The following is a 21,486-nucleotide window of genomic DNA, read 5'->3' as shown; positions in this document are numbered from 1 at the left end:
ATAGATAATAATAATAATAATAATAATAATAATAATAATAATAATAATAATAATAGCAAACATTAAATATTACATTTGCGTAGTCGATAATCAGTGATGGATACAGTAGATACTGATGACTGTGTACTATCTTCAATACCATCAGTATTTAGTTAATTGAGTCGGAAATAAGTTTGATTGAGGTAAATGAGACTTTGTTTTATAGACTAGCAGAGCTTTTGAGAACTTGATCTTATTGAAAAAAAATCATATAAAAAAGTTGCTTAGTGTCAGAATGACTTAATTTCACAAAATTTCTCCACTATTTCGTCAAAAAAATTAACATGTGTACAAAATGAGTCCTTACTTTAATACCCTGTCTGTAACTAATCAGTGGTTGTCTAATTACTCTGAGTTTTATCTTGAGAAAATGACATAGCTTTGGGATCAAGCTGACTCCCTATCCATTTAATGCACAACGTTCTTATAATCTCCATTCAAAGAGTATTATCCTCTCTAAGTGATGTGTGACCTTCATATCAGTAAAGCCCACAGCTTGAGCCCTAAAAAATGTTCTCTCACTCTTTAGATTTTATTTTCTGAGCTTCCTTTATCCCCTGACATGTCTTGTTGGGTCTTGATTCTCTAGCATTTGTATCCTTTCTTTCATTCTTTAATCATTTATCTATTAAAATTTCTCGGTATTTTAAAAAAGAATGGCCTTCCACTCCGGTGCTGGTCTTAGGCCGTCAATTTTGGTTCCTACACTGTTAAGAAAAAACCGTAATTTTAACCGGAAATTCTCCGTAAAAGTATACCTTTCTCAGCCGTATTTCAGTAAAATATATCATCGCCATCATTATCATCATCATCATCATCATCAAATTTCGTGTTTCTTCATTTATTGAATAGATTTTCAAGGTGGAGCCTTGGGGAGAGATTTTAGTTTGGAGCTCATGGTTTTAGATACACGCCAATGTGTGTGTGCGTGTGTGTGTATATATATATATATATATATATATATATATATATATATATATATATATATATATATATATATATATATATATATAATCAGCCAGATAGGGCAAATTAGTGCCTAATGCATAGACTGCATACCAGTTGATGAAGTATTAAAAATCCCTTTATTCAGTATAGAAATATTCACTAGAATTTTATTTGGAGATAATTATTATAGTCAATTTAATTCAACGTTATTCGTCTTTAACAATTTCATTGAAAGATATATTTGGACTTTACAGATATTTTGTTTCCAAACTCTCTCTCTCTCTCTCTCTCTCTCTCTCTCTCTCTCTCTCTCTCTCTCTCTCTCTCTCTCTCTCATTTCACTGTACTGTATAATCTTTTATTAGTAATTCACCTTTTGCGAGAGGTGTATGGTGCAGTGAGAGTATGCAACCTGCGAAGACTTAACCTGTATACCTTAACGTGATGAAAGGGTTTGAGTACCGCCATGATCAGCAAAGCTGTACTAGTCAAGGCCACCCATACTAGGTTGGTTTGCTGTGAGTGATCAGACGAATATCCCCACCATCATCATTCTGTAGTGGCCAGCGTGGTGATGAAAACTGGCCAAACCTCAGACATGATTAAGGACATGTCTGAGGCCTTTGTCCTGCAGTGGGCTAGAAAAAGCTGCATATGTTGTGAGAGAGAGAGAGAGAGAGAGAGAGAGAGAGAGAGAGAGAGATTCACGTTTCAACTCCATTCCTATTTCAAGCAAATTTGGAATGGTCTGTTCACTCTTAACTATTTCCTGTTAGAAAAACCATATATTTCAAGGGCTTTTGTAAGGGTATGAGTGGCATTTGATTATTATTATTATTATTATTATTATTATTATTATTATTAGGTAAGCTACAATCCTAGTTGGAAAAGCAGGATGCTATCCAAGGGCTCAACACGGCAGGACAAAGGCCTCAGACATGCCTTGGTCATAACCACGCTGGTCATTGCAGGTTAAGATTGAGATTGAAATGTAGTTAAGTTTAACTTTATCCGGAGAAAGTAAGAAAAGGGAAATAGGGAAGCACTTATATGAATGTTCAAAAGATCTATGAAGCAGAAAAATGAAGGAATTATAAAGAGAAAGACAAACAAGTAGAGAGAGAGAAACGGGTTCCTCAGCTGCTGTATAGGCCATGAGACGATTGTTGGAGGCCCTGGTGGGTGGGATAGTTGGGGGATCACAGGGAGGGGTATGATATTGACACACTCGCAGAGAAGGCTCTAACTGCACCATAAACTATGGTGATCCCATCGATGGTGTATATATTAATATGGTGTTCTCAGTATGGTGATAGTTTTCTCAGGAACACGAAGGTTGGGCAAAAGACAAGGCCTGACTCCTATGTACCATTTCGAACCTCAGAGGAAGTGGACTTAGTGGAATATATTTGCTTAATTGATCTTTACGAGGGCTTATTTTGAGAGGTAGATCCGGGATTAGATGGCACCTGTAGTAGAAGGATATATCGTTGATTTTTAAAAAAAATAACAATCTTAATTTACTCAAATAATATTAGTTTTTAATTGTTTTTTTGCATTCGCTTATATTTCTTGTGTAATTCTTTGCCTTCCCAGACTTGCTTATAATTTTTTTTTTTTCAAAGTCGGGATATTGATATTTTTAGCTATTTCATTTCCCAAACTGTAATAAAAACTCTAATTATAATTCTCTCTCTCTCTCTCTCTCTCTCTCTCTCTCTCTCTCTCTCTCTCTCTCTCTCTCTCTCTCTCTCTCTCTCTCTCTCTCTGCTGATAACCCTTTGAAATAAGGGTTAAAGGTCAGGGACAGAATTAAGCAATCGAACATGTGGTATCTTGGACTGGGTCAGATATGACTTTGGCCTTTGTAAAAAGGGGGATATTTGGAATAGGGGGACAGGATATATATATATATATATATATATATATATATATATATATATATATATATATATATATATATATATATATATATATATATATACTCAGATTTGATATATGGGATTAGCATCAACCTAATTGAATTTGGTTGTTTATTTCATCGAATGACTTAAATGGAACAGCTGATGAGTACAGACTTTTACACATGGACCAAAGTGTTATTTTAATCCGCTTTAATCCAACTTTCCCTGTATTAATTTCACTATGCAGGTAGTAGGTTGGCCAGGGCACTAGCTGCCTGTTGAAACACTACTGCCAGAGAGTTATGGGGTCCTTTGACTGACCAGACAGTACTACATTGGATCCTTCTCTCTGGTTACGGTTCTTTCCCTTTGCCTACACAGACACCGAATAGTCTGGCCTGTTCTTCACAGATTCCCCTTTGTCCTCATACACCTGACAACACTGAGATTACTAAATAATTCTTCTTTGTCAAGGGGTTAACTACTGCACTGTATTTGTTCAGTGGCTACTTTCCTCTTGGTAAGGGTAGAAGAGACTCTTTAGCTATGGTAAGCAGCTCTTCTAGTAGGACACTTCAAAATCAAACCATTGTTCTCTAGTCTTGGGTAGTGCCGTAGCCTCTGTACCATGGTCTTCCTCTATCTTGGGTTAGAGTTCTCTTGCTTGAGGGTACACTCAGGCACACTACTCTATCTGATTTCTCTTCCTCTTGTGTTGTTAAAGTTTTTTAGTTTATATAGTAAATATTCATTTTAATGTTCTTACTCTTCTTAAAATATCTTATTTTTCCTTCTTTCCTTTCCTCACTGGGCTATTTTCCCAGTTGGGGCCCCTGGCCTCATATCATTCTGCTTTTCCAACTGGGTTGTAGCTTAGCAAGTAATAATAATAATAATAATAATAATAATATGCTTAGGGAGACATTCTATTATTATTATTATTATTATTATTATTATTATTATTATTATTATTATAAGCGCAGACATCATGTCTCTAATTACTTGCTGTGGGCATGTTTGATTATTCCTAATTGAAGGTTTCTGATATGTCTACTGAATATTGTTTATTAGTATCAGACCGATAAATCAATGTTCTTAATATGTTAACCCTCTGTCGTTTCCAACTGGCTTTTAGAACCCAACGGACCAAGAAAGTATTGATTACTATATTGTTACAGCATCTAAGAGTCTGGTGAGAAATGTGGGTAGTTCTCTTGGTTATAAGTCAAGGATTCATTTTGAAATGGGTTAATCTTCTGATAGATTAGTGATTACTTTCTCAATCATCTTTACTTGTGTTTCTAGTGTTAAATGTTACTGTCGCCATCTGATGTGGCATTGCCCCAAGAGATAGGAATTTTGTCTTGTTTGTGTGGACGAAGGTTTTATGAAACACGATAAAATTAAGTCTTGATCATTTTTGTTTTCGCAAATAGAGTTGAAATTAGTTTTTAGAACAAATTCTTCTTATGAATTATAATGAAAGGGTTGTGGTGGCCTGGTGGTAGCGTCCTTGCCTGGTGATTGCCAGACTTGGGATTCGAGTCCCACACAAACTCGTTAGTTCCTTTGGTCACTGCAACTTCATCTCCCTTGTGAACTAAGGATTGGGGGTTCGTGGGAGCCTATTGGTCTATCTTCTGAGTCATCAGCAGCCATTGCCAGGCCCTCCTTGGTCCTAGCTTGGGTGGAGAGGGGGTTTGGGCGCTGTTCATATGTATATATGGTCAGTCTCTAGGGCATTGTCCTGCCTGCTTGATAGGGCAGTGTCATTCTTCCTTGCCTTTGCCATTCATGAGTGGCCCTTAAACCTTTAAACTGATAGTGTTTTATGCTGGGCACTTTAGTAGACAACTTCTGTGGTTGGTTATCATCGTCAGTATTATTATTATTATTATTATTATTATTATTATTATTATTATTATTAGCTGAACTACAACCTTTGTTGGAAAAGGAGGATGCCATAAGCCCAGGGGACTCCAACAGGGAATAACTTCTCGGTTACAATGTAAATTAAACGTTAAAGAGGTTGGAAGCAAACAAGAAGAAATGGAGCTGGAAAGAAGGTAGAGTTGAAATTGAAAAATCTACTCAAAATGATTAAAGTCGATTTCAAAGTTATTAGAATAATACCAACAGTGCTCCGGTTGGCAGGCACTGCACAATTCTCTCTCTCTCTCTCTCTCTCTCTCTCTCTCTCTCTCTCTCTCTCTCTCTCATAGCATTTGCATTTAGTTTTTTCATAATAATTAATGGAAAGTATGTTATTTTAGTCGGAAATATTCTTTACACGGTCAAATCTCTCTCTCTCTCTCTCTCTCTCTCTCTCTCCCTCTCTCCCTCTCTCTCTCTTTGGTGTTTAATCTCCTCCGAGACTTCCGTTACAAAGGAACGGTGACCTGCTATCCTTCCTGGGTAGGCTCAGCGTAGGCTGCAGCCTGCTGTAGCTAGGTGGAGGTCCATCCAAGCAGCTGGTTACGTCACAGAATGCGAAGTTGCCATTTTGTCAATGATCATAATTAATAGTATTTTTAAAGTAAAGTAACACCAGTTTGTGTATCTTGATTCTTAAACAACTTCAGTGCCTTTGTACCTATCTATGTAAGAGGTGTTTCAACGAAATATAGGTCAATTTTAAAGAAAATTGTCGTCTGCATTTCATCAGTTGGATGTTTGTTGACGTCTTTTCTCTGTTCATGTGTTCTGCTGTGTGTGACAACTTGACACTATAGAGACATGGGTGTATGTTATCTGGTATTGTGACCATACAGTTTATCATTAAAATTATATATATATATATATATATATATATATATATATATATATATATATATATATATATATCTCCTACACCGATTGCCGCAAAGGGCCTCAGTTAGTTTTCGACAGTCGTCTCTATCTTGAGTTTCTAATGGAATTTGGGTCATTTATCCAGGGAGGCCATTCAGCTCCACGGTGCAGCTGGGGGAAATTATTTAGAAATTTAGCAAGGAGTTAAAACAGAACTCTAAAAAATAGGCGCAACTGAATTCCAAATTGATATTGCAATAACTCATGAATAATACTGTACCGCTCATGTTTCATACATACTTATACTGTACACTGTAATACTATTTTTCTTTATATCTCGTTCTTTCCTGCTCTGATAATAGAAAAACCCGTCTAAGCTTAAAGTCTATAGATGTATATGTAGATCTTGTTTAAGCTTACCATTGCATTATTTCAGATTGTAAGCATTTTTGTGACATTGTTGCTCTCAACTGTTTGCATACAAGATCTTTATCGGTTGAATAAACTTCACTTGCATTCACCTCGCCTTTCTATTAAGGGCCTAACAGATCACCTTTCCACAATGCCCACAGTACACCGCATTATCCCCAAAAAGGGCATATTTAGCTTATATATAGGGTGAGCCAGGGCACTAATCTATCAATATGTATTTGTTAGCCGACAATCATTTATTCAACCCTGATAATAATGATGTCTTGATTTAGTAGAAATGAATTTTGATGAAAATTTTTTTATATTTTATTTGAAATTTCGTTTAATTCATTTTTATTTCTTTTGCTCCTTCGCAGATTGATCTCGAGATTGGTGATGACCTCTACCTGTGTTAGCTAGGTGAGTACATGAATCTGATTACTTCTGCTCTCTCTCTCTCTCTCTCTCTCTCTCTCTCTCTCTCTCTCTCTCTCTGTTTTGTATATTATTGAATACAATTTTTTATATTTTTGATAATATTTCTTGGAGTGTTAATTTTTTACTAAGTTGGTTATGTGTTCATAACAGGTAATGTATATTGAAATCAGTCAGTCTGTGAAATATGGGTGTGTGTGTATGTGTTTGTGTGTGTGTGTGTGTGTGTGATAGATAATTCTATAGTTTCTTTTCATTAATTGTAGGCTTGGTAGGTTTTTAGGGAATTATTGAAGGGTCTAAAGTTGAGAATATTCTGGTATTGTGTAAAACTGGGTTTTAGTTTATTTATTGTTTTGGATAATTCTGCAAATATTATTTCATCTCTCATATTTTAGCCCCATTTCCAATGTCTCTCCCTCTCTCTCTCTCTCTCTCTCTCTCTCTCTCTCTCTCTCTCTCTCTCTCTCTCTCTCTCTCTCCTGCACAATATATATAAGGGTGTGTTCTATCAGTTAGCATCGTTTAATCTTTATGTAATGCGAGATGTACAGTATCTCGGTCTCTTCCCAAAATCAAACCATTGTTCTCTATTCTTGGGTAGTGCCATAACTTCTGTACCATGGTCTTCCACTGTTTTGGGTTAGAGTTCTCTTGCTTGAGGGTACACTCAGCACAATCTTCTATCTTATTTCTCTTCCTCTTGTTTTGTTAAGATTTTTATAGTTTATATAGGAGATATTTATTTTAATGTTGATACTCTTCTTGAAATATTTTATTTTCCTTTTTCCATTTCCTCACCAAGCTATTTTCCCTGTTGTAGCCCCTGGACTTATAGCATTCTGGTTTTCCAACTAGGATTATAGCTTAGCAAGTAACAATAATAATGATAATGTAAGGCATACGATTTATGGTCTTCCACTGTTCTTGGGTTAGAGTTCTCTTGCTTGAGGGTACACTCGAGCACACTCTTTTATCTTATTTCTCTTTCTCTTGTATTTTTAAAATTTTTATAATCTGTATAGGAGATATTTATTTTAATGTTGTTACTCTTCTTAAAATACTTTATTTTCCTTTTTTCATTTCCTCACTAAGCTATTTTCCCTGTTGTAGCCCCTGGACTTATAGCCTTCTGGTTTTCCAACTAGGATTGTAGCTTAGCAAGTAACAATAATAATGATAATATAAGGCATACGATTTATAAAAAAGAACAATCTTTTTTATCCATTATTTAGTGGGATAATGGTTTGTGTATCGTCATGAACTGCAAAGTTGAACTAATCACGGCCTTAGACATGTTTGGGGTTTGGCCATTTTCATCACATGCTGGTCTCTGTGGATTGGTGATGATGGTAGACTACAGTCTGATCGCTCACAGCAAACCATACTGAAATGATTCTACCTCATTAATCACTTATCCTTCCAATGATATTTTATCTTCTATTGCATATTGCGTTCTCATCATCTGTCTTTCTTCTATTTATCTTGAACCCAACCTCGTGTGATATTTCATGCATTCTGATGAACAAGTACTGCAAATCTTATGTTGTGCTGATAAGGGCAGCGTCATCAACATACTCTAGATCAGGTAATTTTCTATTACCAATCCAGTCTAATCCTTCTCCACTATCTCCGACTGTTCTACGCATTACAGAATACAATAGAAGTAAAGAATAATTATTATGTATATAATGAGAACAATAACATTAGAATAGGTGTTCCTTAGTTTGAAATAAGCCTTTCTTATATAAACTATAATGGGAGATTTATGTCAGCCTGTTCAACATAAAACATTCGCTGCAAGTTTGAACTTTTGATAGGAATCTATGATTCTTAAACGAAAATCATATTAAGTAGTCTTTTTTTTTTTTTTTCAAGAAATGACAGCAGTGGTAAACTCTGCTAAGATGTGTGATACGGGAAGGGTCTCTCTCTCTCTCTCTCTCTCTCTCTCTCTCTCTCTCTCTCTCTCTCTATGACATTGCCCTATCTGCTTGATAGGACAATGTCATTACTCCTTGCCTCTGCCATTCATGAGCAACCTTTAAACTGTAGACCAGCTTTCTTCTGTCTTTGTTTTTATCAGTTTTTCCAAGATATTTTGCCTTCCTCTAACTATATTCTGTTAATGTCCCCTTTTCTTTTAATCATCTTAACAGAAGCCACAAGATCCATATAAAAAGTATAAAATATTAAAAAGTGACATTCACAGCCATATAACTTTTAGATAGACAAATAGTATATTGTGCATAGTCTGACCCACATTCTTAATTGTCATAAGATATTATAATCTTCGTGTGTTTCATGTAATATTATTTTGTTCATGGTATTGATATGTCTATATGCTTAGGTTACATATAATAATATTTAGATAAGTTATACATGTGTTGTTATTAATGTAAAAGTTATTTATCATCTGATAATTTACTTTGGAAAAAATTGAATCACTTAGATTTGAAGAGAAGGGTTACCACTGTTTACATTTCTATTTTTAATACTCCATGTAAAACGACTGATTAAAATCACATAACAACTCTGTATCAAAAGGTATTCCTAATTATTATTATTGTTATTACTTGCAAAGCTACAACCCTACTTGAAAAAGCAGGATGCTCTAAGCCCAGGGGCACCAACAGGGAAAATAGCCCAGGTGGGAAAGTAAACAAGGAAAAAATAGATATTTTAGAAACAGTAACAAGATTAAAATAAATATTTCCTTAATAAACCATAAAACTTTAACAAAACAATAGGGAGAGAAATTAGATAGAATAATGTGCCCGAGTGTACCCTCAAGCTTGAGAACTCTAACCCAAGACAGTGAAAATCCTGGTATAAACGCTATGGCACTACCCAAGACTAGAGAACAATGGTTTGATTTTGGAGTGTCCTTCTCCTAGATGAGTGGCTCACCATAGCTAAAGAGTTTCTTCTACCCTTGCCAAGAGGAAAGTAGCCACTGAACAATTACTGTGCAGTAGTTAAGCCCTTGGGTTAAGAAGAATTGTTTGAAATTTAAATCATCATCATTGCCTCACGTATTGATATACGGTGTAATTTGGCTCAGTGTCTTACTACTGTTGAAAGTAATCTACCAGAAATGGGCCTATTTATATTTCAGTGATATGCTTTATATTTTGGTCCCTTGAACTTATCACATCATAGAATTGATCGGGTTATAGTAAGATCCAGTTGAATGGAACGTGGCTTTGAATAGAGGAAGAACACTCTAATATCAAACCATTGTTTTCTGGTCTTGGGCTGTACCATAGCCTCTGTACCTTGGTCTTCCAATGTCATGGGTTATAGTTTTTGTGTGTATACTGCATATATACATACACACTTATATATATACAATAGGCGTAGGAGGAGATGATGGGGATGATAAATATATATATATATATATATATATATATATATATATATATATATATATATATATATATATATATTGTGTGTGTGTATATATAGCCTATTTCACTTGGATGAAAGGAAGAAACATTAAGTTGCTGATTGAAATTGATAGCATAATATTGTATTGAAGTTTATTTTGGGAAGCTATTTTAACAGAAAACTAATTATTAGTATTATCTTTACTACTAACCTATACCAACTCAAGGTATTATAGGAGAGGGTCGAAACAAAAATATGATATTGAAAAGTTACAGTTTACCTACAGTAGAGTATATTTCTATAACTTGTTTAATTGATTGATTGATCTCAGGTTTTCTGGCATCCTATCTTTAATATATTCAAATACCGTATTTTATCACATACGTTTATTGTTCTCCACTACTCAACATTTTATCATGATCTGGCTTTCACACACCACATTCTTCCCTGTCATTTATTACCTCCGCCAACGAAGTTGGAAGGAGGATATGTTTTACTCCTTGTTTGCATGTTTGTTTGTTCGTGTGCGTGTTTGTTTGTTTGTGAACAGTATCCTGATCACAATTTTAATCGTATAGCAATGAAACTTGCAGGGATTAACTTTTATGTAAAAAGCTGGAAATGATTAAGTTTTGGAAGGTCAGGGTCACGGTCAGGCAAAATGTCCAATTCACATAATCAGCCGTAAGTTTGGACATCATTGTTACAGAGACTTCAAAACTATGTCCAATTCACATAATCAGCCGTAAGTTTGGACATCATTGTTACAGAGACTTCAAAACTTGGTTCATATTTGAGTGTAAGAAAATCCACGCCAATTAATACATGTTAAGGTCAAGGCTAAGGTGGAGCAAAGGGTCGAAAAATAAGCTGCCACGGCGGAGGTCTGCGCTCTACTGTGTGCCCCTCTAGTTAAACCTTGTATTTGTCTCGAAACGGGAAGTCTTGCTATTTTTGGGTGTTGGTAAGGTGTTACACATTTCAGGGGCAACTTTCTTTTTTTTGGACTGATTCTCAAAACTTATATAAGAGCAATTTGTCCGTTTTCGTTCCTTCTGATAACGACACTCTTTCAAATTTCCTTTCTAAATTAAGTAGGTAATATTAACTTAAACTTCTAAGTGGCGATATTTTGATAAGCAACTGCTTTAGTACAAGTACCAATGTTGTCATATCTTTACAGCAAAGAGAGAGAGAGAGAGAGAGAGAGAGAGAGAGAGAGAGAGAGAGAGAGAGAGAGAGAGAGAGCTGCGTTAATTTTAAATAATAGCAATTTAATCAATATCCTTGCCCAAAACCGAAGTTATCTCCACAGTCTATATTTACCTCATGATAATTGATTACTCCTTAGGGACGCTCGCTGCCGCACTGTGGTTCTAGTCACCCTCAAACTCGATAGTTTCTTTAGTGTTTGCAACCTCACCCTCCTTGCGAGCTAAGGGCGAGTCTATAGGTCTATCTGCTGAATCATCAGCAGTCATTACCTGGTCTTCCTTGGTCCTAGCTTGGGTGGAGATGGGGCTTGAGCACTGATCCTCATTGTCAGACTTGAGGGGCTTTGTCCTGCTTGCTAGGGCAATGTCACGGTTGGATGTCCTTTTTTTCCAGACGTTGCTGATGTCCTTGCCCTTCCAAATGGGATAGATAAGCGGGGAATAATCAATGGAAATTTGTTCAAAGTTTTACTAGAAAATAAATTTGATTTGATTTGACAGTGATTGTTGTGGTAAAGGAAGATTTATATGTGGGGCTACGAGGGAATCCCTTGGTGTCAGTTACAAGTCGAACTACTGACTTTTATTTCAATGGAATGCGTTTTTCTCTTATTATAACTGATAAGGAAGGTATACTGTATATACATACATACATATATATATATATATATATATATATATATATATATATATATATATATGTATATATATATATATATATATATATATATATATATATATATATATATTATATATATATATATATATCCATCCATCCATATACCAAAGGCACTTCCTCCAATTTTGGGGGGTAGCCGACATCAACAAGAACAAAACAAAAAAGGGGACCTCTACTCTCCATGTTCCTCCAGCCTAACCAGGGACTCAGCCGAGTTCAGCTGGTACTGCTAGGGTGCCACAGCCCAACCTCCCACATTTCCACCACAGATGAAGCTTCATACTGCTGAGTCCCCTACTGCTGCTACCTCCGCGGTCATCTAAGGCACCGGAGGAAGCAGCAGGGCCTACCGGAACTGCGTCACAATCGCTCGCCATTCATTCCTATTTCTAGCACGCTCTCTTGCCTCTCTTACATCTATCCTCCTATCACCCAGAGCTTTCTTCACACCATCCATCCACCCAAACCTTGGCCTTCCTCTTGTACTTCTCCCATCAACTCTTGCATTCATCACCTTCTTTAGCAGACAGCCATTCTCCATTCTCTCAACATGGCCAAACCACCTCAACACATTCATATCCACTCTAGCCGCTAACTCATTTCTCACACCCGTTCTCACCCTCACCACCTCGTTCCTGACCCTATCTACTCGAGATACACCAGTCATACTCCTCAGACACTTCATCTCAAACACATTCAATTTCTGTCTCTCCATCACTTTCATTCCCCACAACTCCGATCCATACATCACAGTTGGTACAATCACTTTCTCATATAGAACTCTCTTTACATTCATGCCCAACCCTCTATTTTTTACTACTCCCTTAACTGCCCCCAACACTTTGCAACCTTCATTCACTCTCTAACGTACATCTGCTTCCACTCCACCATTTGCTGCAACAACAGACCCCAAGTACTTAAACTGATCCACCTCCTCAAGTAACTCTCCATTCAACATGACATTCAACCTTGCACCACCTTCCCTTCTCGTACATCTCATAACCTTACTCTTACCCACATTAACTCTCAACTTCCTTCTTTCACACACCCTTCCAAATTCTGTCACTAGTCGGTCAAGCTTCTCTTCTGTGTCTGCTACCAGTACAGTATCATCCGCAAACAACAACTGATTTACCTCCCATTCATGATCATTCTCGTCTACCAGTTTTAATCCACGTCCAAGCACTCGAGCATTCACCTCTCTCACCACTCCATCAACATACAAGTTAAACAACCACGGCGACATCACACATCCCTGTCTCAGCCCCACTCTCACCGGAAACCAATCGCTCACTTCATTTCCTATTCTAACACATGCTTTACTACCTTTGTAGAAACTTTTCAGTGCTTGCAACAACCTTCCACCAACTCCATATAACCTCATCACATTCCACATTGCTTCCCTATCAACTCTATCATATGCTTTCTCCAGATCCATAAATGCAACATACACCTCCTTACCTTTTGCTAAATATTTCTCGCATATCTGCCTAACTGTAAAAATCTGATTCATACAACCCCTACCTCTTCTAAAACCCCCCTGTACTTCCCAGATTGCATTCTCTGTTTTATCCTTAATCCTATTAATCAGTACTCTACCATACACTTTTCCAACTACACTCAACAAACTAATACCTATTGAATTACAACACTCATGCACATCTCCCTTACCCTTATATAGTGGTACAATACATGCACAGACCCAATCTACTGGTACCATTGACAACACAAAACACACATTAAACAATCTCACCAACCATTCATTTACAGTCACACCCCCTTCCTTCAACATCTCAGCTTTCACACCATCCATACCAGATGCTTTTCCTACTCTCGTTTCATCTAGTGCTCTCCTCACTTCCTCTATTGTAATCTCTCTCTCATTCTCATCTCCCATCACTGGCACCTCAACACCTGGAACAGCAATTATCTCTGCCTCCCTATCATCCTCAACATTCAGCAAACTTTCAAAATATTCTGCCCACCTTTTCCTTGCCTCCTCTCCTTTTAACAACCTTCCATTTCCATCTTTCACTGTCTCTTCAATTCTTGTGCCGGCCTTTCTTACTCTCTTCACTTCTTTCCAAAACTTCTTCTTATTCTCTTCATATGACTGACCCAGTCCCTGACCCCACCTAAGATCAGCTGCCCTCTTTGCCTCACGTACCTTGCGCTTTACTTCCACCTTTTTCTCTCTATATTTTTCATACTTCTCTATACTATTACTCTGCAGCCATTCTTCAAAAGCCCTCTTTTTCTCTTCCACTTTTACCTTCACTCCTTCATTCCACCATTCACTGCCCTTCCTCATGCTGTCTCCAACAACCTTCTTGCCACATACATCACTTGCAATCCCAACAAAATTTTCTTTTGCTAACTTCCACTCCTCCTCTAAATTACCAGTTTCTCTTACTCTCACCTCGTCATATGCCATTTTCAACCTTTCCTGATATTTACTTTTTACCCCAGGTTTTATTAGCTCTTCAACCCTCACTAGCTCCCTTTTACATCCACCTACTCTATTCCCCCACTCTTTTGCTACAACCAATTTTCCTTCCACCAAAAAATGATCAGACATACCAAGCTACAACCCAGCCTCTGTAGAGCGTACTCACTTGTTGGACCAGCCTTTCCATTTCACTAAGTACTCCACTCGACCCTGAAACGGGAAAATCAAAATAAATGAGACGACGACGTAAACATGCCCCGATCTCGTCACTGTAATCACACTATCAAACCACCTTCTTTTTTTTTCTCACTATTTCCGTCTCATTATTACACATAATCACGTGACACACACCCTTCTGACCCTCTTCTTCTGAATGCACTCTGCCGCATAAACCCTGTCGCCTACGAGAGAGAGTTCCATGGTTGTTTGTGCACGAGCACTGGCGGCACATACGGCATTTTCATTTAATTTTCATTTGCAGAAATAGTTATATTTAAATGCAATCCATTCTTACTATTCATTCTCTTTAATAGTCATAGTTTGATAATATTTGCTAACATTCGTTCATTCCCTATCTTTTCCTTTCTCTTGAGTTCTTTGCATAGCTCTCTCTTCTCTCTGAGAGTGGCCGTGGGAATGTTGTCTCGTCCCTACCGGGGAGGGGGAAGGCTGTCCTGTCAATCATTTGCTATGGTTGGTAATGATTGTGTTAGTGGAATAGCCATTTGTTTTAAATGTTATAATGATTATTGTTGTTTTTCACCATTTATTTATTTTTGTGATTATTTAGTTTGCGTATATATATTTCGAAGATACACAATAATTTCTCTCTCTCTCTCTCTCTCTCTCTCTCCTCTCTCTCTCTCTCTCTCTCTCTCTCTCTCTCTCTCTCTCTCTCTCTCTCTCTCTATCAATGCCAAGTTTGTAGTGTATTATTGTATTGCAATAGCTAAAAATGGTACACTCTTTTTTTCCTTTTTGGTGTATGGTTGTTTTTTTTTGACTGCCCCACTCATTATTATTATTATTATTATTATTATTATTATTATTATTATAGTAGGGCGAGGCAATTTTGGACACCTTTTCAGAAACCTTTGTACAAAATCTGTATTAATAATTTATGACCAAAAATCAAACATGCTTTCAAAAGAGGGAGGTCTCAGCTATAACAATAGTTTGTCTCATAATCATCAAAGAATTAGAAATTCCTATATTTCAGCAATAAAAAAAAATATCTTAGAGGCGAGGCAATTATGGACACGTCTGTATCTCCGTTAAGCAACAACGCTCAATTTGCAAATTATGACAATTTGTGGTCACTATCAATATGAATATACTAGTAAAAAATTATGGACTTACATAAATTTTTGTGTCCGTAATCCAAGATTGTCCAATTTTGCCTCACCAAGAAAAAAGTGAGAAATTTGCCTGTCCAATTTTGCCTGACCATGGCTTTGAAAACTGTTCAATTTTGCCTTACTATATGAATATATAAATTAAACTTTGTATTCAAGCACACAAATATACTTTTATGTGTAAATCTACATATATGTAATCGTGAGCATACAAAATAAGGCATTAGGAGTGCAGTATAGGGGGGGGGGGGGAGTCTGACCAGGGTGACACCCTAAAAGGGGGTGACACCCTGTGAGTTACATCTACAAAAAGTTTGTCTTTCTAGCTTGAGGGTTATGATATGATTTTCAAAAGTTACTTAATACTGGGGACACACTCAAAGGTGTAAACACTCAGGGGTGGAATCTTCAAAAAGATCGACCAAATCATGGTGACATCCTCGAGAGGGGTGTCACCCCCAAATGCTACAAATAATTAAAATAAAAACTTCCTAGTATATACATTGTTCCTAGAATAATTCACATATCCAAATGAAAAGTTCAGGGATTAGGGGAAATATATTTTTCTTTTTCTATTAATTTCTATGTTGATAACTGCGATAGAAAATTCAGGGGCTTCGCCGAACAGAGATCCTCAAATAACGACTGAAGCAAAAGGGCCATTCTGAAAATCAGAGAAATCTCTGTTGGAAGTCACTTCTGCAACGCGGGTAATACTAGGTAATTCAAGGCTTAATCACAAACACAAAAAGAGTATTATAAATTCATGTAACTAGTGTTGACATCTACTACTAACTTAGATGTCAAATGTATGTAATTTCGAAAGGAAAATACTTTAAAAATCATTGAAAATAATTATAAACATCATGATGATGTTTTCCTTGATTCCAGTTAGTTTATGCAAATACATTTGTAAATGGAAGAAAGAGTAATTCTGAACATAGAATGGTCTATGAAAATATGCATTTTAAGGCTTCATTTTCCGGTGTGAATATACCCTTAGCAACAGCTAGACCCAAATTAAATGAGCACATTCCTATGGACTTGAGGGACCCTCATGAATGGCAGGGACGAGGGACAGGATTGTGCCCAAGAGGCTGATACTATATGCATAAGATCGGCGTCCTATTAATCTCTCCATTAAGCTAGAACCGGGGAGGACCAGGCAAAGGCTGCTGAAGACTCGGCAGGTAGACCTGTAGGCTAGCCCCCAAAGCCCCCATACATAGCTCACAAGACTGGTGAGGTTACAGACACTACTAGAATCTATCGAACTCAAGTAGATCTTGAACTCTCGTCCAAGAGATTGACAGGCAGGGGCGTTTTAGATTAGCTTCCATAAGCCAAGAAGGTAATATCACCTAAAAATAGATGCTTGCTATAGCCAATTAATTGAAAAAAGGATAACGAAGTGTAGGAATTTGCACACAACTGTAGAAGTCTAAAGGACAGATCATATTCATGTAATTGGACGAGCCAGGATTCATAGTGGATACCACTGCACCTATAACCGTTGTATCACCTTCTACTCAACTTACTAGTAGATAAAAAAAAACTCTAATTATACCTAATTGGCTCAATATGATGCATACACGATGTTTTGCAGGTGGTATTAACTAATAATGTATGCTAACAATAACCTTCTTCTAGAAACTTCAAAAATATCCTTCATTTAGGGACCTGGAAAAGACTTTATCCAGACCGATGCAGATGTCATTGAAGCAGAGGAGACATATGTGTAACGGCATATGCAATTGATTCATAGCTAGTAACCAAGACGTCCATGACTGTGGTTTTAGTCCATCCTGAACCTAGCAATTTAGAGAGGACCCATTTAAATCTCGACTCAGGAGAGACCGAAGGGAGGCATATGGCTTAATATAAACAGCCACTATTTCGTTGATATATATATATATATATATATATATATATATATTATATATATATATATATATATATATATATATATATATATATATATATCTCACTTTCGGAGTGGGGATACCTTAACGTGGGGAAAGGGGTTATATATCGCCATGATTAGCAAAGCTGTACCTGTCAGGGCTACCCATACTAAGTTGGCTTGCTATGAGCGATCAGATGAGTCTCCCAAAATCACTAATCCACATTGGCCAGCGTGGTCATGAAAACTGGCCAAACCCAACATGAATAAAGACATGTCTGAGGCCTTTGTCCTGCAGTGGACTAGAAATGGCTACCCTTGTTATCGTTGCGAGTATATACATACATATATATATATATATATATATATATATATATATATATATATATATATATATATATATATACTGTATATATATATATATATATATATATATATATATATATATATATATATATATAAAGAGAGAGAGAGAGAGAGAGAGAGAGAGAGAGAGAGAGAGAGAGAGAGAGAGAGAGAGAGAGAGAGAGAGAGAGATGCAGGGACGCAAAGGTTAACAATGAACTAATTTTTATTGATATATACATGGACTCTCTCTCTCTCTCTCTCTCTCTCTCTCTCTCTCTCTCTCTCTCTCTCTCTGTGTGTGTGTGTGTGCAAATTGCAAAGGATATATTTCAATATTTAATCCTATTTTTCCTAATGTCTGAAAAATAATCTGTCAAAAATACCTACAAGATTTCAATTTTTAAATATAAACAACACAAGATTAATTCGATCAGGGAAATTATTAAAATTGTTCATTTTATTAACTACTAAAGGAAACAGGAGTTTTATCACGATATTCACTATCGAAAGTGCATGATATATTCATAGGACAATATTTAAATAACATTAATTTGCCTTTGCTTACAAAACTGCTAACAAAACTTTAGATCAATATGAAAAATGCATTTTTTAGCCAGAGGATGAGGTTTTGATTCAGAGTACCGTATAAATATAAGTATCGTATAAGTATGATATGGGCTTGATTTATTACCCACATGTGCAATAAATGAAATATAATATATATGATATTAAACGTTTTATTCTATATATTCATTCGAAAGAAAGTACAAAAATTGAAATTTTCCAATGGTTTATGAACTGGCATTTGTCTCTTTTACCTAGTTGAAAGAGCAAACCACAATTTCCTAACAGTTTGTCCGAATGACGTGTTCCTATTGGCTAAGGATTATGTTTCTTTGCCCTTTCCCGAAAGGAGCGTTCCTATTGGCTAATTTCCTTACCGTTGCCCGAATGGAGTGTTCCTATTGGCTAAAGACATTGGAAGGTAACTCCCATTTCGTTCCTTAAGGCCGAATTTTCTTTCCAATATTTTTCTTCCAAAATGACCTCACTGAGGCCATCTATTGATATCTTTAGGAATATGGCAAGTTCACGAAATCAACTGAAAAATTATTGTATTTTTTATTTAAAAATACATATAAAATATTCATTACATATAATAGATGAATAAGACATGAATTGAATATAGTTTACATAATAATAATGTCTAGATAAACATTATCTTGACATTTATAAGATAATCTTAAAGAGAAATGCTCGTATACAGTTTTGGCAAAATCTATTTAGCCCCTCATGAGGGGGTCCAGAATTGCCAACGAATTAGTTAGGTAGAATTTTTAATTTAGAAAAAGTGGAAACTTACTTGGATGATATATAAAGCGGAAAATATATATTTTTCAAATTTAATATCATAGTCCTGCTAAAGAGGTCATGAATAAAATATTCAGTATAATTCCTTTTCTTTCTAAGTCGAAAGGTTTGCAACCCTTATCACCCAGTGGACAAGGATGTGAACATTAGATTCTTTTAGCTTTTAACTTATATAGCAACAGAATATTTACAAACAAAATAGTCCGATCAGTTAACTACTGGTACTTTCTATTTGTACATATGAAGACAGCACAGTGATAAAGGCAGTAATCAAGACACAATTCTTCACATATCCTTTAATCTAAATTCCAAAAGGAACCACCTCCAGACGACACTATATCAGAAAGGATTCTTATCATTAGGATATCAATTTTGGCCCCACTCTCAATGCCGTACTTCATTTATCTACTTTTCCCTAGATTCTATATGATTTAGCAGTCCAATAAGTTTGGAATATCAATTCGAAAAGGGTAAAATTCGTAAGGAAACGAACCAGAATAGCCAAGAATATTTTTAGTGTCTAGAATTATGCTGGAAATTAACGTAGTTATAAGCATGATTAAATTTACATTATATTTCATCTAAGGTTTTATGTTTAAGAGAAAAACGCTTAATTTTCTTAACATTCTAATGCTGGCAATTTTTATATTTATTTTACGTAGTACTGTATTTTCCTTTCAAAATTGGATATTTAATACAACGTATATCTCACAATCTGATATTCATATGATTATGAACATATACTGTTGCCATTTTATTAAAAAAAAAAAACTATATAATAAGGACAATTTTCTATGGGAGTAAGAATAGATGGAAGTTATAAGTCATTGAATGAAAAAACTATTGTATATTTCTCTTACAAAATAATAAAAAAAAAATCTCTAGATAAACGTAAGTCAGCAATCTAATATCATGTTGAATTCTTCAACTACTAAAAGCGAATCCTAAGTTATTTTGAACTTTATTCAAAGGTTTGAAGGTTTTTCAAGAATAAGGTTCTGGTATTACTAAAGAAGGATGCCTCTATACCGAAGAGGTTCCAGAATGTCCAACATTAACATCTGATAGCCTTCTTTATTCTAAGGAAATAAATGGTCATTATTAGCCAATAACCAAAGACTAAACCTCATTCACTAAAAATATACAATTTTTATCGTACAAGAGATCGTTTGATTTAACTCATTTACTCAAGTTCATCTTCTTTTAGGGTTTTGCAAATGGCAGTCCTTCTGCAAGGTCGTCTACGTTTGTAAACAAAACTATTCATTGGGGGCTTTTTTTACCTCTATTTTTAGATGCCTTATCTATAGCACTATGGGCTTTTTTACCTCTATTGTGAGGTATCTTATCTCTAGCATTATGGTTTTTTTTTTTACCTCTATTCTTAGTGCCTCAACTTTAGTTTTACGGGCTTTATGACCTCTATTTTGAGGTGACTTATCTCTAGCATTAGTGGCTTTCTTATTTAATATTTTGAGGTGGCTTATCACTAGTTTTAGGGTCTTTTTGCCTCTTATTTTGAGGTGCCTTATCTCTAGCATTAGGAGTTTTTTGCCTCTATTTTTAGGAGCCTTATCTATAGCATTAGGGGCTTTTTTACCTAATATTTTGAGGTGGCTTATCTCTAGCAGTAGGGCCTTTTTGACCACTTATTTTGAGGTGCCTTATCTCTAACATTAGGAGCTTTTTACCTCTATTTTTATGAGCCTAATCTATAGCATTAGGGGCTTTTTTACCTCTGATTTTGAGGTGTCTTATCTCGTTTTACCTCTAAGTTGAGGTGCCTTATGTCTAGCATTAGGAGCTTTTGAACCACTATTTTTAGGTGCCTTAACTTTAGATTTAGGGGCTTTATGACCTCTATTTTTAGGTGCCTTACCTCTAGCGTAGAAGGGCTTTTTGACCTCTGATTTTGAGGTGCCTTGTCTCCAGCATTAGGGGACTTTTTACCTCTATGTTGAGGTGCCTTATCTCTAGCATTAGAAGCTTTTGAACCTATTTTTAGGTGTCTTAACTTTAGATTAAGGGATTTATAACCTAATATTTTGAGGTGCCTTACCTCTAGCATAGAGGGGCTTTTTGACCTCTGATTTTGAGGTGCCTTATCTCTCGCATTAGGGTTTTTTTACCTCCATTTTTAGGTGCTATAACTTTAGCTCGAGGGGCTTTATGTTATCTATTTTAGGTGACTTCTCTCTAGCATTAAGGGCTTTTTAACCTCTGTTTTGAGGTGCCTTATCTCTAGTGTTA

Source organism: Palaemon carinicauda, chromosome 20, assembly GCF_036898095.1.
Source record: "Palaemon carinicauda isolate YSFRI2023 chromosome 20, ASM3689809v2, whole genome shotgun sequence".
Classification (NCBI taxonomy): Eukaryota; Metazoa; Arthropoda; class Malacostraca; order Decapoda; family Palaemonidae; genus Palaemon; species Palaemon carinicauda.
The sequence above is the reverse complement of the archived record's forward strand: the minus strand, read 5'-3'. Positions refer to the sequence as shown.